At 37.5% G+C, this 17,628-nt stretch overlaps 1 non-coding gene across 1 annotated transcript; it reads left to right on the forward strand.

Annotated features, from left to right (window-relative positions):
- The first annotated feature begins 10,184 nt into the window (after positions 1 to 10,184).
- Positions 10,185 to 10,291, forward strand: LOC112448646 (U6 spliceosomal RNA). The gene has a single exon (XR_003037020.1). It is a non-coding gene; the product is annotated as a U6 spliceosomal RNA (small nuclear RNA).
- The last annotated feature ends 7,337 nt before the right edge of the window (positions 10,292 to 17,628 follow it).

The following is a 17,628-nucleotide window of genomic DNA, read 5'->3' on the forward strand; positions in this document are numbered from 1 at the left end:
AGGGCTGTCTTTTCACCTTGCTTATAGTTTCCTTTTCTGTGCAAAAGCTGTAAAGTTTAATCAGGTCCCACTTGTTTATTTTTGTTTTTATTTCCATTACTCTAGGAGGTGGGTCATAGAGCATCTTGCTTCGATTTATATCATCGAGTGTTCTGCCTATGTTTTCCTCTAAGAGTTTTTTATAGTTTCTGGCCTTAAATTTAGGTCTTTGATCCATTTTGAGTTTATCTTTGTGTATGGTGTTAGGAAGTGTTCTAATTTCATTCTCTTACATGTAGCTGTCCAGTTTTCCCAGCACCATTTATTGAAGAGGCTGTCTTTGCCCCATTGTATATTCTTGCCTCTTTTGCCAAAAATAAGGTACCCATAGGTGCATGGGTTTATTTCTGGTCTTTCTATCTTGTTCCATTGGTCTATATTTCTGTTTTTGTGCCAGTACCATACTGTTTTGATGACTGTAGCTTTGCAATATAATCTGAAGTCAGGAATGTTGATTCCTCCAGCTCCATTCTTCTTTCTCAAGGCTGCTTTGGCTATTCGGGGTCTTTTGTGTTTCCATATGAATTGTGAAATTACTTTGTTCTAGTTCTGTGAAAAATGCCATTGCTATTGATAGGGATCACATTAAATCTGTAGATTGTGTTTTGTAGTGTAGTCATTTTCACAATGTTGAGTCTTCCTACCCAGAAACATGGAATATCTCTCTATCTGTTTATGTCATCTTTGATTTCTTTCATTAATGTCTTATAATTTTCTGTGTACAGTTCTTTTGTCTCCTTAGGTAGGTTTATCCCTAGATATTTAATTCTTTTTGTTGCAATGGTGAATGGGATTGATTCCTTAATTTATCTTTTTTTCATTGTTGGTATATAGAAATGCAAATGATTTCTGTGTATTGATTTTTTTATCCTGCAACTTTGCTAAATTCGTTAATTAGCTCTAGTAATTTTCTGATACTATCTGTAGGGTTTTCTATGTACAGTATCATGTTATCTGCAAACAATAAGAGCTTTACTTCTTTTATGATCTGTATTCCTTTTATTTCTTTTCCTTCTCTGATTGCTGTAGCTAGGACTTCCAGAACTACTTTGAATAATAGTGATGAAAGTGGACACCCTTGTCTTGTTTCTGATCTTAGGGGAAATGCTTTCAGTTTTTCACCATTGAGAATAATGTTTGTTGTAGGCTTATATATGGCCTTTACTATGTTGAGGTAGGTTCCTTCTACGCCCATTTTTTGAAGAGTTTTAATCATAAATGACTGCTGAATTTTGTCAAAGGCTTTTTCTGCATATATTGAGATGATCTTATGGTTTTTATCTTTCAATTTGTTAATACGGTGTATAACATTGATTGATTTGCATGTATTGAAGAATCCTTGCATCCCTGGAATAAACCCAACTTGATCAGGGTGTTTGAGCTTTTTGATATGTTGCTGAATTCTGTTAGCAAATATTTTGTTGAGGATTTTTGCATCTATGTTCATCAGTATATTAGCCTGTAGTTTTCTTTTTTGTGTGTTGTCTTCATCTGGTTTTGGTATCAGGGTGATGGTGACCTTGTAGAAAGTTTGGAAATGTTCCTTCCTCTGTAATATTTTGAAAGAGTTTTAGAAGGATAGGCATTAGCTCTTCTCTAAATGTTTGATAGAATTCTCCTGTGAAGCCATCTGGTCCTGTGCTTTTGCTTCTTTGGGAGATTTTTGATCACAGCTTCCATTTCAGTGCTTGTAATTGGGTTGTTCATAATTTCTATTTCTTCCTGGTTCAGTCTTGGAAGATTGAACTTTTCTGAGAATCTGTCCATTTCTTCCAGGTTATCTATTTTATTGGAGAAGGCAATGGCAACCCACTCCAGTACTCTTGCCTGGAAAATCCCACGGACAGAGAAGCCTGGTAGGCTGCAGTCCATGGGGTTGCTAAGAGTCGGGCGTGACTGAAGCAACTTAGCAGCAGCAGCAGCATCTATTTTATTGCCATATAGTTGTTCACAATAGTCTCTTATAATCCTTTGTATTTCTGCATTGTCTGTTGTAACCTCTCCTTTTTCATTTCTAATTTTGTTGATTTGATTCTTCTCTCTTTTTTTCTTGATAAGTCTGGCTAAAGGTTTGTTAATTTTGTTTATCTTCTCAAAGAATCAGCTTTTAGTTTTGTTAATCTTTGCTACTGTTTCTTTCATTTCTTTTTCATTTATTTCTGCTTGGATCTTTATGATTTCTTTCCTTCTACTAATTTTGGGAGTTTTTTGTTCTACTTTTTCCAGTTGTTTTAGATGTAAAGTTAGGTTGTCTATTCAATGTTTTTCTTGTTTTTTGAGGTAGGATTGTACAGCTATAAACTTCCTTCTTAGAACTGCTTTTGCTGCATCCCATAGGTTTTGAGTTGTCATGTTTTCATTGTCATTTGTTTCTAGAAATTTTTTGATTTCCCTTTTGATTTCTTCAGTAACCTGTTGGTTATTTAGAAACGTGTTGTTTTATCTCCATGTGTTTGTGTTTCTTACCGTTTTTTTCTTGTAATTGATATCTAGTCTCAGAGCATTGTAGTTGAAGAAGATGCTTGATACAGTTTCAATTTTCTTAAATTTACTGAGGTATGATTTGTGACCCAAGATGTGATCTATCCTGGAGAATGTTCCATGTGCACTTGAGAAGGTGTATTCTTCTATGTTTGAATGGAATGTCCTGAAGATGTCAATGAGATCCACTTCATCTAATGTATCATTTAAGACTTGTGTTTCCTTATTAATTTTCTGTTTTGATGATCTGTCCATTGGTGTGAGTGGGGTGTTAAAGTCTCCTACTATTATTGTGTTACTGTCAATTTCTCCTTTTACGTCTGTTAGTGTTTGTCTTATGTATTGAGGTGCTCCTATGTTGGGTGCATGCTGCTGCTGCTAAGTCACTTCAGTCGTGTCTGACTCTGTGAGACCCCGTAGACAGCAGCCCACCAGGCTCCCCCGTCCCTGGGATTCTCCAGGCAAGAACACTGGAGTGGGTTGCCATTTCCTTCTCCAATGCAGGAAAGTGAAAAGTGAAAGTGAAGTCGCTCAGTCGTGTCTGACTCTTAGCGACCCCATGGACTGCAGCCTTCCAGGCTCCTCCATCCATGGGATTTTCCAGGCAAGAGTACTGGAGTGGGGTGCCATTGCCTTCTCCATGCATAGATACTTACAATTGTTTTGTCTTCCTCTTGGATTGATTCCTTGATCATTATGTATTGTCCTTCTTTATCTCCTCTAATCTTCTTTATTTTAAGGTCTGTTTTGTCTAATATGAGGATTGCTACTCCAGCTTTCTTTGATTCCCATTTGCTTGGAATATATTTTTCCATCTTCTCACTTTCAGTCTATATGTGTCTTCAGGTCTGAAGTGGATTTCTTGTAGACAGCATATATATGGGTCTTGTTTTTGTATCCATTCAACCAGTCTGTGTCTTTTGGTTGAAGCATTTAATCCATTTGCATTTAAAGTAATTATATATATATGCTACTGCTAAGTCACTTCAGTCGTGTCCAACTCTGTGCGACCCCATAGATGGCAGCCCACCAGGCTCCCCCGTCCCTGGGATTCTCCAGGCAAGAACACTGGAGTGGGTTGCCATTTCCTTCTCCAATGCAGGAAAGTGAAAAGTGAAAGTGAAGTCGCTCAGTCGTGTCTGACTCTTAGCGACCCCATGGACTGCAGCCTACCAGGCTCGTCCGCCCATGGGATTTTCCAGGCAAGAGTACTGAAGTGGGGTGCCATTGCCTTCTCCATATATATATATATATATACATATATATATGTATATATATGTGTATATATGTATATGTATATATGTATACATATATATGTTCCTATTACCATTTTCTTAATTGTTTGGGGTTGATTTTGTAGATCTTTTTTCTTCTATTGTATTTCTTGACTAAATAAGTCCCTTTAACATTTGTTGTAAAGCTGGTTTGGTGGTACTGAATTGTCTTAAGTTTTGCTTATCTGAAAAGCTTTTTATTTCTTCATCAATTTTGAAGGAGATCCTTGCTGGGTACAGTAATCTTGGTTGTAGATTTTTCCCTTTCAGTACTTTATATATATCCTGCCATTCCCTTCTGGTCTGCAGAGTTTCTGCTGAATGATAAGCTGTTAAGCAGATGGGATTTCCCTTGTATGTTACTTGTTGCTTCTCCCTTGCTGCTTTTAATATTCTTTCTTTGTGTTTAGTCTTTGTTAGTTTGATTAGTTTGTGTCTTGGTGTGTTTCTCCTTGAGTTTATCCTGTATGGGACTCTTTGTGCCTCTTGGACTTCATTGGCTATTTCCTTTTCCATGTTGGGGAAATTTTCAAGTATAATCTCTTCAAAATTTTTCTCAAACAATTTCTTTTTCTCTTCTTCCGGGATCCCTATAATTTGAATGTTGGTGCATTTGATATGGTCCCAGAGGTCACTGAGACTGTCCTCAGCTCTTTTCATTCTTTTTACTTTATTCTTCTCTTCAGAAGTTATTCCCACCATTTTATCTTGCAGCTCACTGATTCATTCTTCTGCTTCAGATATTCTGCTATTGATTCCTTCTAGAGTATTTTTAACTTCAGTAATTGTGTTGTGTGTCTCTGTATGTTTGTTCTTTAATTCTTCTAGGTCTTTGTTAATTGATTCTTGCATTTTCTCCATTTTGTTTTCAAGGTTTTTGATCATCTTTACTATCATTATTCTGAATTCTTTTTCTGGTAGTTTACCTATTTCCTCTTCATTTATTTGGACTTCTGTGTTTCTAGTTTGTCTCTTCCTTTGTGCAGTATTTCTCTGCCTTGTCATTATTATTTTTTTAAGTTATTGTGTTTGAGGTCTCCTTTCCCTGAAGAATTCAAGAAAGTTGAATTCTTTCCTTGAAGAGGTTGAATTCTTTCTTCCTTCTGGTTTCTGCCCTCCTAAGATTGGTCCAGTGGTTTATGTGAGCTTCACATAGGGTGAGATTTATGCTGAGTTTTTGTTTGTTTATTTTCCTGTAATGGGCAAGGCTGAGTGAGTTGGTAACCCTGTCTGCTGATGATTTGGTTTGTACTTTTGTTTTGTTTGTTGTTTATATGAAGCATCCTGCACAGGGTGCTCCTGGGGGTTGGGTGATGCCGGGTCATGTACTCAAGTGGTTTTGTTTGTGTGAGTTCTCACTGCTTGATACTCCCTATGCTTAGTTCTCTATTAGTCTAGAGTCTTGGAGTCAGTGCTCCTACTCCAAAGGCTCAGGGCCTGATCTCTGATCAGGAACAAAGATTCCACAAGTGGTTTGTTAAGGAATTAAGTAAGATTAAAACAAATACCCCAAAATGAGAAACCAAAGATGAACCCCAGACAAATGGCAGTTATAAAATCAGGCAAATAATAATTAAAATAATGGAATATACACATATACACCCATGAGCAAAGTAAAAACAGTCCAACAAACATAAAGAACAGTAGATTGACCTGGTGAACAAAGGAAATCAAAAATTATATTTACCAGTTAAGAACAAAACTAACTTAAGCAAAAACTGGAAAACAAAACTAAAGCAAGGTGCCAAGTGGGGAATAAAGCAATGAAAGCAAATCTAGCAAATATGTTGAGAGGAAAGGAAAGAAAGAAAAGAAAGAAAGAACATGCAAAGTTAAATAGAGGTAGATTAAGAAGATTTATGTACATTAAAGATTAACTTCAAGGGGAAAAGAACAATAGGAAAGGCAAACAAAGGAATAAATGTAGAAAAATACAATAGGTTTAAAAAAATTAAAAATATAAAAAAGAAAAGAAAAAGACAGAAGAAGAAAGGAAAAAGGGGGAAAAAAGGGAAACTCACAGAACTGCAGAAGCCTAATATAGAGGCAGAGGTTTATAGCAACAATAGAAATACACATATACATAGACACCTATAATCAAAATCAGAACAGACCAACAAACGTAAAGTACAATAGATTGATCCAGTGAGCAAAGGAAACCAAAAATTATATCTATCAGAACAAAACTAATTAAAGCACAAACTGGAAAACAAAACTAAAGCAAGGTGCCTACTGGGGAATAAAGCAATGAAAATAAAACTAACAAGTATCTTGAAAGAAGAGAAAGAAAAGAAAGGAAGAATAGACATGCAAAGTTAAATAGAGGTAGATAAATAAGATTTATGTACATTAAAGATTAACTGTAAGGGGAAAAGAACAGTAGGAAAAGCAAACAAAGGAATAAATGTAGAAAATATAATAATAGGTTTAAAAAATTAAAAATTAAAAAAAGAGAAAAGAAAAGGAAAAAAAAAAAAGAGGAAAACTTCACAGAACTGCAAAAGCCCAAAGTAGAGGCAGAGGTTTATGGCAACAATAAAAAAATGTGACTGAGAAAAAAAAAAAAAAGCTCAAAAGCTTAATTGGATTTCTTAGTGCCAATGAAATTGACAACTGGAACAGAGAGGGGAAAACATGAAAAGGAAAAAGAAAAAAAATCCAATAGAATTTACAGAACAAGTAAAAAAAAATAAGAATAATAAATGTTTTTCTTGAGTAACTGCTATCACTGTCCTTTCCCGTGCCGGGAGTCACAGTCCACCTCACCTCCCTAGGATGCCCTCCAACACTGTGCTGGTCTCTGGACCTGCTGTGGAGGCAGCTCAGATTCTAAACTGGTCCTACTCCTGTGTGTTCTTGCCTCCAATGTCCGCAGCTATCAGAGAGAGTGCATTTTCTTTAGTGGGCACCCTCAATGGCCTTTTATATATTTCATCGACACAGAGTCTGCTTAGTTGATCAGGTGGATTTAATCTGCAGTTAGTATAGCTGATGGGAAGGTTTTGGGTCTTCTTTCTTAGCCACACTACCCCTGAGTTTCAATTGTGGTTTTATTTCCACCTCTGCATGTGGGTCGTCCACTGGGGTTTAGCTCCTGAGGCTTGGGTTTGCCCCTGTGAGGGCCAGGTGTGGAGGTGGTGCAGCTGCTTGGGTCGCAGGGTTTCTGGCAGCACCAGGTACTCAGGGTGGTTGGTGGCTAGGGCAGCAGGAAATATAGTGCCCTAGAAGGGTATGGCAGCCAGTGTTGACCAATACGCTCCCAGTGTTTTTGCGTGGAGAACCCCCTCTCTGACAGAGAAGGCTGGCAGACCACAGTACAGGGTCGCAAATAGTCAGACACGACCGAAGTGACCCTGTGTGCATAGACCCAACACTTTTTTATGCCTGTGGCAGCTCTGCCCCAGTGAGAGTTGAGAGCGAAGGTGGCGCAGCGGCTTGGCTTGCTGGGACCCTGGCAGTGCCAAGTGTGCAGGGGCATGGACTGCCTCTACCGCAGGTGTTATGGCCCTATCAGAGTCTTTTTTTTTGAAGCTCTTGTAGCTGGCAATCAGAAGGCCTCTTTGGCCAGTCTTTTTCCTTAGCTCCACCTGTTCAGGCACTTAGAGGGTTCCCTTTCCTGGGTTCCTTCCCATATTCTTTTAATATCTTGAGAATCTGTAGTGATGTCTCTCTCGATAATGGCAATGTGTTTACTCTGTTTTCTTTTTATTAATCAGTCTGACTTGGGTGTTTTTAATTTTATTGATCTTTTCAATAAATACTGAGCTTTTGGTTTCACTAATTTTTCTGTATCGTTTTTTTCTGTTACCAATTTAATTGACTTCTGCATTTTTGGGGTTCATTGTGTGCTTCTTTTTCTAGTTACTTAAAGTGGAAGATCAGATCATTGAGTTGAGAACCTTTTTTATATAGGTGGTTAGTATTATAAATTTCCCTGTAAGTATTGCTTTTAATTGTGCCCCACAAAATCTGATATGTTGTGTTTTCATTTTCATTCAGTTAAAAGTTTTTCTAATTTCCTTTGATTTATTCTTTGACCTGGGGCCTATTTAGAAGTATGCTATTTAAAAATATTTGGAGATTTTCCCAGAGATGTTTCTGTTACTGATGTATAATTCAATTCCATTGCAATCAGGGAATATCTTTACATGAATTGACTTCTTTTAAAGTGACTGAAACTTGGTATATGGCCCAGAATATGGTCCATCTTGCTACATATCTTATGTGTACTTGAAAATAATGTCCATGCTGCTGTTGTTGTGTAGAATGGTCTATAAAAATCAATTATACCAATTTTTTGACAGTGTTTTAAGTTTTCTGTGTTTTAAGGTTACTTTTTTACTCATTCTGTCAATTATTGAGACAAAGGTGTTGAAATCTCTAATTATAATTGTGGACTTGTCTATCATTGTAATTCTATTATTTTTTGCTTCGTATATTTTGAAGTTCTGTTATTAGCTGCATAAACATTTAGAATTATTATGTCTTGAGTAATTGATCCCTTTATCAATACGATATTGTATTATTATCCTTGGATATATTTGTTGCTCTGAAATCTACTTTTTACCATAACTACCTGTTTTTTTTTAAACTTTATTTTACATTGGAGTATAGCCAATTAATAATGTGTGATAGTTTCAGGTGGACAGCAAAGGTACTCAATTGTATGTATACATGTATCCATTCTCCCCTGAAATCCCCTCTCATCCAGGCTAACACATATCACTGAGCAGAGTTCCCTGTATTATATACAGTAGGATCTTGTTGGTTATCCATTTTAAATATAGCAGTGTGTACATGTTAATCTCAAACTCCCTAACTATCCCTTCCCCCTGTTTTTCCCCTCTGGCAACTGCAAGTTCATTCTCTGTCTGTGAGTCTGTTTCTGTTTTGTAAATAATTTCACCTGTATCATTTTTTTTAGAGTCTGCATATAAGGGATATCATATGATATTTCTTCTTCTCTGACTTATTTCACTCAGAGTGACTATCTCTAGATCCATCCATGTTGCTGCAAATGGCATTATCTCATCTTTTTTAATGGTCAATATATACAATGGTCCATTGTATATATGTACTACAGCTTCTTGATCCACTCCTCTGTTGACAGACATTGTAGGTTGCTTCCTCATCTTGGCTATTGTAAACAGGGCTACAATGAATATTGGAGTGCATGTTTCCTTTCAAATCATGTTTTTCTCTGGGTATATGCCGAGAAGCAGGATTGCTGGATCATATGATAGCTTTCGGAGAAGGCAATGGCACCCCACTCCAGTACTTTTGCCCGGAAAATCCCATGGACGGAGGAGCCTGGAAGGCTGCAGTCCATGGGGTCGCTGAGGGTCAGACACAACTGAGCGACTTAGCTTTCACTTTTATGCATTGGAGAAGGAAATGGCAACCCACTCCTGTGTTCTTGCCTGGAGAATCCCAGGGACGGGGAGCCTGGTGGCTGCTGTCTATGGGGTCACACAGAGTTAGACACGACTGAAGCGACTTAGCAGCATGGTAGCTTTATTTTTAGTTTTTTAAGGAACCTCCATACTGTTCTCCACACTGGCTATACCAATTTACATTTCTACCAAGTGTGTAGAAGGGTTCTTTTCTCTTCACAACCTCTCCAGCATTTATTGTTTGTGGATTTCTTGATGATGGCCATTTATACTGGTATGAGGGAGATATCTCACCTGGGTTTTTTTGATGAGTGTTAGCATATGCAGTGGGTTGAATAGTGTCCCCCACCAAATTCATGTCTACTTGGAATCTCAAAATGTGGATCTTATTTGGAAATAGGCTCTTTGCAGCTGCAATTGAGGATCAAGATGTGATCATACTGGATTAGGGTGGGCCAATGAGAATGTCCTTGTGAGATAGGAAAGGACACACAGAGACAAAGGGGAGGCCACGTGAAGACAGAGGCAGATATTGGAGTGATGCTGCAATAAACCAAGGAACACTGAAGTCACCAGAAACTGGAAGAGACAAAGAATTCTTCACCAGAGCCTCCAGAGGGATCATGGCCCTGCTAACACCTTGATTTCATACTTCAGCTTCCAGAACTGTGAGAGATACACGTTTCTGTGGTTTTCAGTCACCAAGTTTGTGACAGTTTTTTACAGCAGCCCCAGGAATCTAATGCAATATGGTATATATTTTTACCATCCCTTGGCTTCAAAACTATCTGTGTTTTTTTATTTAAAGTGGATTCCTTATTCCTATAGTTGGACTTTGCTTTATTTACCCAATCTTAAAATATTTTTTTCTGGGGGAGTTTAGACCATATACCTTAATTCGATTTAAAAAATTGGGGGGGGGGTTGGGTTTAAATCTAAACTTTTTGCTATTTGCTTTCTGTATTCTTTTCCTGACTTTTTTAGAATTAATTGTTTAGTGCTCGCTTCGGCAGCACATATACTAAAATTGGAACAATACAGAGAAGATTAGCATGGCCCCTGCACAAGGATGACACGCAAATTCGTGAAGCGTTCCATATTTTTAGATGGTCACTACCTAATGATCAAAGGATCAATCCAAGAAGAAGATATAACAATTATAAATATATATGCACCCAACACGGGAGCACCGCAATATGTAAGACAAATGCTAACAAGTATGAAAGGAGAAATTAACAATAACACAATAATTGTGGGAGACTTTAATACCCCACTCACACCTATGGATAGATCAACTAAACAGAAAATTAACAAGGAAACACAAATGTTAAATGATACAATAGACCAGTTAGACCTAATTGATATCTATAGGACATTTCATCCCAAAACAATGAATTACACCTTTTTCTCAAGTGCACATGGAACCTTCTCCAGGATAGATCACATCCTGGGCCATAAAGCTAGCCTTGGTAAATTCAAAAAAATAGAAATCATTCCAAGCATCTTTTCTGACCACAATGCAGTAAGATTAGATCTCAATTACAGGAGAAAAACTATTAAAAATTCCAACATATGGAGGCTGAACAACACCTTGCTGAATAACCAACAAATCACAGAAGAAATCAAAAAAGAAATCAAAATTTGCATAGAAACTAATGAAAATGAAAACACAACAACTCAAAACCTGTGGGACACTTTAAAAGCAGTCCTAAGGGGAAAGTTCATAGCAATACAGGCATACCTAAAGAAACAAGAAAAAAGTCAAATAAATAACCTAACCCTACACCTAAAGCAACCAGAAAAGGAAGAAATGAAGAACCCCAGGGTTAGTAGAAGGAAAGAAATCTTAAAGATTAGGGCAGAAATAAATGCAAAAGAAACAAAAGAGACCATAGCAAAAATCAACAAAGCCAAAAGCTGGTTCTTTGAAAGGATAAATAAAATTGACAAACCATTAGCCAGACTCATCAAGAAACAAAGGGAGAAAAATCAAATCCATAAAATTAGAAATGAAAATGGAGAGATCACAACAGACAACACAGAAATACAAAGGATCATAAGAGACTACTATCAACAATTATATGCCAATAAAATGGACAACGTGGAAGAAATGGACAAATTCTTAGAAAAGTACAACTTTCCAAAACTGGACCAGGAAGAAATAGAAAATCTTAACAGACCCATCACAAGCATGGAAATTGAAACTGTAATCAAAAATCTTCCAGCAAACAAAAGCCCAGGTCCAGATGGCTTCACAGCTGAATTCTACCAAAAATTTAGAGAAGAGCTAACACCTATCCTGCTCAAACTCTTCCAGAAAATTGCAGAGGAAGGTAAACTTCCAAACTCATTCTATGAGGCCACCATCACCCTAATACCAAAACCTGACAAAGATCCCACAAAAAAAGAAAACTACAGGCCAATATCACTGATGAACATAGATGAAAAAATCCTTAACAAAATTCTAGCAATCAGAATCCAACAACACATTAAAAAGATCATACACCATGACCAAGTGGGCTTTATCCCAGGGATGCAAGGATTCTTCAATATCCGCAAATCAATCAATGTTATACACCACGTTAACAAATTGAAAAACAAAAATCATGATTATCTCAATAGATGCAGAGAAAGCCTTTGACAAAATTCAACATCCATTTATGATAAGAACTCTCCAGAAAGCAGGAATAGAAGGAACATACCTCAACATAATAAAAGCTATATATGACAAACCCACAGCAAACATTATCCTCAATGGTGAAAAATTGAAAGCATTTCCTCTAAAGTCAGGAACAAGACAAGGGTGCCCACTTTCACCATTACTATTCAACATAGTTTTGGAAGTTTTGGCCACAGCAATCAGAGCAGAAAAAGAAATAAAAGGAATCCAAATTGGAAAAGAAGAAGTAAAACTCTCACTGTTTGCAGATGACATGATCCTCTACATAGAAAACCCTAAAGACTCCACCAGAAAATTACTAGAACTAATCAATGATTATAGTAAAGTTGCAGGATATAAAATCAACACACAAAAATCTCTTGCATTCCTATACACTAATAATGAGAAAACTGAAAGAGAAATTAAGGAAACAATTCCATTCACCATTGCAACAGAAAGAATAAAATACTTAGGAATATATCTACCTAAAGAAACTAAAGACCTATATATAGAAAACTATAAAACACTGGTGAAAGAAATCAAAGAGGACACTAATAGATGGAGAAATATACCATGTTCATGGATTGGAAGAATCAATATAGTGAAAATGAGTATACTACCCAAAGCAATTTATAGATTCAATGCAATCCCTATCAAGCTACCAACGGTATTCTTCACAGAGCTAGAACAAATAATTTCACAATTTGTATGGAAATACAAAAAACCTCGAATAGCCAAAGCTATCTTGAGAAAGAAGAATGGAACTGGAGGAATCAACCTACCTGACTTCAGGCTCTATTACAAAGCCACAGTTATCAAGACAGTATGGTACTGGCACAAAGACAGAAATATTGATCAATGGAACAAAATAGAAAGCCCAGAGATAAATCCATGCACCTATGGACACCTTATCTTTGACAAAGGAGGCAAGAATATACAATGGATTAAAGACAATCTCTTTAACAAGTGGTGCTGGGAAAACTGGTCAACCACTTGTAAAAGAATGAAACTAGAACACTTTCTAACACCTTACACAAAAATAAACTCAAAATGGATTAAAGATCTAAACGTAAGACCAGAAACTATAAAACTCCTAGAGGAGAACATAGGCAAAACACTCTCCGACATACATCACAGCAAGATCCTCTATGACCCACCTCCCAGAATATTGGAAATAAAAGCAAAAATAAACAAATGGGACCTAATTAAACTTAAAAGCTTCTGCACATCAAAGGAAACTATTAGCAAGGTGAAAAGGCAGCCTTCAGAATGGGAGAAAATAATAGCAAATGAAGTAACGGACAAACAACTAATCTCAAAAATATACAAGCAACTCCTACAGCTCAACTCCAGAAAAATAAATGACCCAATCAAAAAATGGGCCAAAGAACTAAATAGACATTTCTCCAAAGAAGACATACAGATGGCTAACAAACACATGAAAAGATGCTCAACATCACTCATTATCAGAGAAATGCAAATCAAAACCACTATGAGGTACCATTTCACTCCAGTCAGAATGGCTGCCATCCAAAAGTCTACAAGCAATAAATGCTGGAGAGGGTGTGGAGAAAAGGGAACCCTCTTACACTGTTGGTGGGAATGCAAACTAGTACAGCCACTATGGAGAACAGTGTGGAGATTCCTTAAAAAACTGGAAATAGAACTGCTTTATGATCCAGCAATCCCACTGCTGGGCATACACACTGAGGAAACCAGAAGGGAAAGAGACACGTGTACCCCAATGTTCATCGCAGCACTGTTTATAATAGCCAGGACATGGAAGCAACCTAGATGCCCATCAGCAGATGAATGGATAAGAAAGCAGTGGTACATATACACAATGGAGTATTACTCAGCCATTAAAAAGAATACATTTGAATCAGTTCTAATGAGATGGATGAAACTGGAACCTATTATACAGAGTGAAGTAAGCCAGAAAGAAAAACACCAATACAGTATACTAACGCATATATATGGAATTTAGAAAGATGGTAACAATAACCCTGTGTACGAGACTGCAAAAGAGACACCAATGTATAGATCAGTCTTATGGACTCTGTGGGAGAGGGAGAGGGTGGGGAGATTTGGGAGAATAGCATTGAAACATGTATAATATCATGTATGAAACGAGTCACCAGTCCAGATTCGATGCACGGTACTGGATGCTTGGGACTGGTGCACTGGGACGACCCAGAGGGAGGGTAGGGGAGGGAGGAGGGAGGAGGGTTCAGGATGGGGAACGCGGGTATACCTGTGGCGGATTCATTTCGATATTTGGCAAAACTAATACAATATTGTAAAGTTAAAAATAAAATAAAATTAAAAACAAACAAATTTAGATGCTCCATTAAAGATAAGAAAAAAAAAAGAATTAATTGTTTATTTTTATTATTTCATTTTATGTCCTTTGGAGGGTTACAATTGCTTTAAGCAATTGGTTGTGATAGTTCTTTCATTTGAAGTTCATTGAGGTTTTTAGATATGTGAATATGTAGTTTACCATCATCTGGAAAATTTACAACCATTGTCTCTTCAGCCTTTTTTTTTTTTTTTTAAACTTTCTCCTCCTTTGGGGATTTCAATTAAGCATGTATTTGGCTTATTGAAGTTGTCCTGCAGCTCACTGATGCTCTGTTTCTTTATTTTTTTCAGTCTTTCCCCCTCTATTCTGGATAGTTTCTGTTGCTGTGTCATCAAGTTCACTATTCTTTCCTCTGTGCTATCTAATTCCCTCCAGCTTATTTTCCATCTCAATATGACAACTTTTTTTTTATCTCTAGACATATGATTGGGATTGTTTTTTAAGTATCTTTTATGTCTCTTCTAAATATGCTCAATCTTCCCCTCAGCCTCTTGAACATATGGAGTGCAGTTATAATAACTTTTAATATCCTTGTCTATTAATTCCATTGTCTGTGTCATTTCCAGGTCAGTTTCAATTGGTTGGTTTTCTCCTCACTACATGCCTTATTCGCCTACTATTTTTCAATCCTAATTTTTTATTAGACATCAAGCATTGTGAATTTTACCTTATTGGGTGCTGGATATTTTTTTTTCTTCCTATATGATTCTTCAGCTTTATTCTGGGATGCAGCTAAATTACTTAGAAACCATTTGATGTTTTTGTTTGTTTTTCAGATCTTGCTTTTAAGTCTTTTTCAACTGAACCAGACCAGAATTTTTTCTACGGTTAATTCTGCCTCACAAATTAGGCAAATCCCTTCCTGGTACTTTTCCCGATGTCTCATGAATTCTGAGGTTTTTCCAATCCAGCTGTTGAAAACAAGAACCATTTCTAGCCTTGTGTGAGGGCTAGGAATATTAGAATATTTGCTTCTAATCTTTCTTTCCATGATCTTGGATTGTTTCTTCACATATATGCACTGATGAGAACTTAGCTAGAGACTCAAGGAGGACTTTTTCTGCCGATCTCCAGAGCTCTCATCCCATTTGCAGACCCCTCTTTCTCAGTTGTTGGCCTTTGAATTCTAGGCTCCTTGCCAACCCGCCGCCATCTCCTCAGCTCAGGAGACTTCTGGGTCCTTCCTGGGCTCCTCCTTCCCACAGTGTGGGCTGGATTCTCTCTAGGCAGTTAGCTGAGGTAATCACAGGACTCACCTCATTTATTTCTGACCTCCCAAGGATCACTGTCCTTTTCTTTCTCATATCTAGTGTCTTGAATACTGTTGTTTCATGTATTTTGTCTGGGTTTTTCTTAGTTGTTTTAGGCCAGAAAGTAGTTGGCAGCAGAATTTAAACCTTTGCCTCACTCTTCTTTTTTTTTTTTTCAAAAAGATTTATTTATTTATTGGCTGTGCCAGGTCTTGGTTGTGGTATATGGAATCTAGTTCCTTGACTAGGGTTTGAACCTGAGCCTCCTGCACTAGGAGCTCAGAATCTTAGCCACAAGACCACCAGAGAAGTGCCCCCTTGCCTCACTCTTTATCCATCCTCTGTTCCCTTGTATGTCCCTTCAAGTCCTGCTATTGCCAGAAACGTCATCTATATAGACCCTTTAGATCAGCAGGAGGCAGTGTGGCAGCGATGAGGGACATGCGGTTGAAACCAGACATACTAGGCTCAGATCTCAGCTCTTCCAGTTCCCTGTGTAATGTTAACCAACTTACTTCACTCCTGTGAGCCTCACTTTCCTTATTTGAAAAAGTGGGGAAAAAGTGAGACCTAGTTGCAGAAGCATTGTGAGAATTAAGTAAGGTGATGCATAGAAAGTGACTAGCACCAGGTAATGGGCTCAGTAATATAATTCAATGACTGTATGACTGAATGAATACAAGTTTTTAAAAATTGCTCCAATTTCTTCATTGTCTGCTCTAGCTCTCTTCCTAGGGACAGTCCTACCGTTACTCTAGAGCTCCCAGAAAGGGTGACCAGCTCTAAATTTCTTCTACCAACAGAGGGGAGCACTCATGTGGAGAACTTCCAATAGCACATACTAGAAATCTCAGACATTTGGCTGCATGAAGCATTATAATGATCTTTTCTTTGCGGCAGATTGACTTTACTAATTAGGTTGGACTTGAGCCAATGTTAAATACAGTTTGCATGTACAGAACACAAACCAATTGGCAGAACTGGGGGGACTCAGAAACACTTTAGGTATCAGGACAAGCCGGCTATGATTAAAGCTTTGCTTCAGATAATTCTTTCTCTCTCCCCCAGCCTCCATTTTTCTGAGCTCTTCAAATATTAGGGCTATTAACCCTTTATCATAGCTGCTGCGAACACATCCTTCTCATTTGTTATTCAATCCTGTTTTTAAATTCAAATCTGATGTAAACAGAATTTAACTTTTTTATGCAGTTAAACTATGGATCTTTCCTTCTGTAGTGTCTTCTACCACTTTTAGGCCTTAGAAAATCCCCAACCAGAGGTCAGATATGCATTCATCTTTATTTTCTTACAGTTTTTAACATTTCTTATTCTATCTAGAATTTATCTTGATTTGGATGTGTGGCGTAAGGTGCGAAGGCGTTGTATTTGAGATAATTAATGCTAGCTGCTACAACTGTTAAACTCTGAAATCTCAAAGCCTTAACACAACAAAGCCTTAATTTTCACTGACGTCAAGCCCAGTGATGGTCAGGTAGCACTCCCGAGCATGTGCCTCCAAGTGGTGACTCAGGAACCCAGGCTGCTTCAGCCTGCAATTCTACCATCTCAGTCTTTTGCTTCTAGTTCTCAGACCCCATAGAATTTCAGGTAAGAACTAAGCGCTGTTGCCTGAAGACCTAATTCATTTTTCAAATAGCCAACCAATTACCTGGTGGCATTTACTGATCATGTATGAACTTGTTATGTATACAGTGGTCTAAACTACTTATTTTGTTCTATTGGGCACTATACTAGATTTTTTTCCAAACTACCTTATGTTTTAGCATCCTCTCAAGTGAGTTCCTCCCTCGTTGTTTTCCATTTTCAAAGTTTTCTTGGCTGTTACCTGATAGATGATATTACAGGTTACATATTATCTCAGCTCTGTGAACATATCAGATGTATTAGTGCACATCAGAGACTGCACCTACCCACTGGGGTTCAATGAACAGCTCGAGTAGAGGATGTCTGCTATATTCTAAATGTTTGCGTCTCTCCTAGACCCTTATGTTGAAGTCCTAATGTGATGGTGTTTGGAAGTGGGGCTTTGTCATGAGAGAGGAACCCATGATGCGTTAGCGTCCATGTAAGAGGAGGAAGGGAGTTAGCCCTCTCTCTGCCATATAAGGATACAGAGAGAAAGTGGCTGTGCCTACAAGCCAGGAAT

Source organism: Bos taurus, chromosome 10 (genome assembly GCF_002263795.3).
Source record: "Bos taurus isolate L1 Dominette 01449 registration number 42190680 breed Hereford chromosome 10, ARS-UCD2.0, whole genome shotgun sequence".
NCBI lineage: Eukaryota > Metazoa > Chordata > Mammalia > Artiodactyla > Bovidae > Bos > Bos taurus.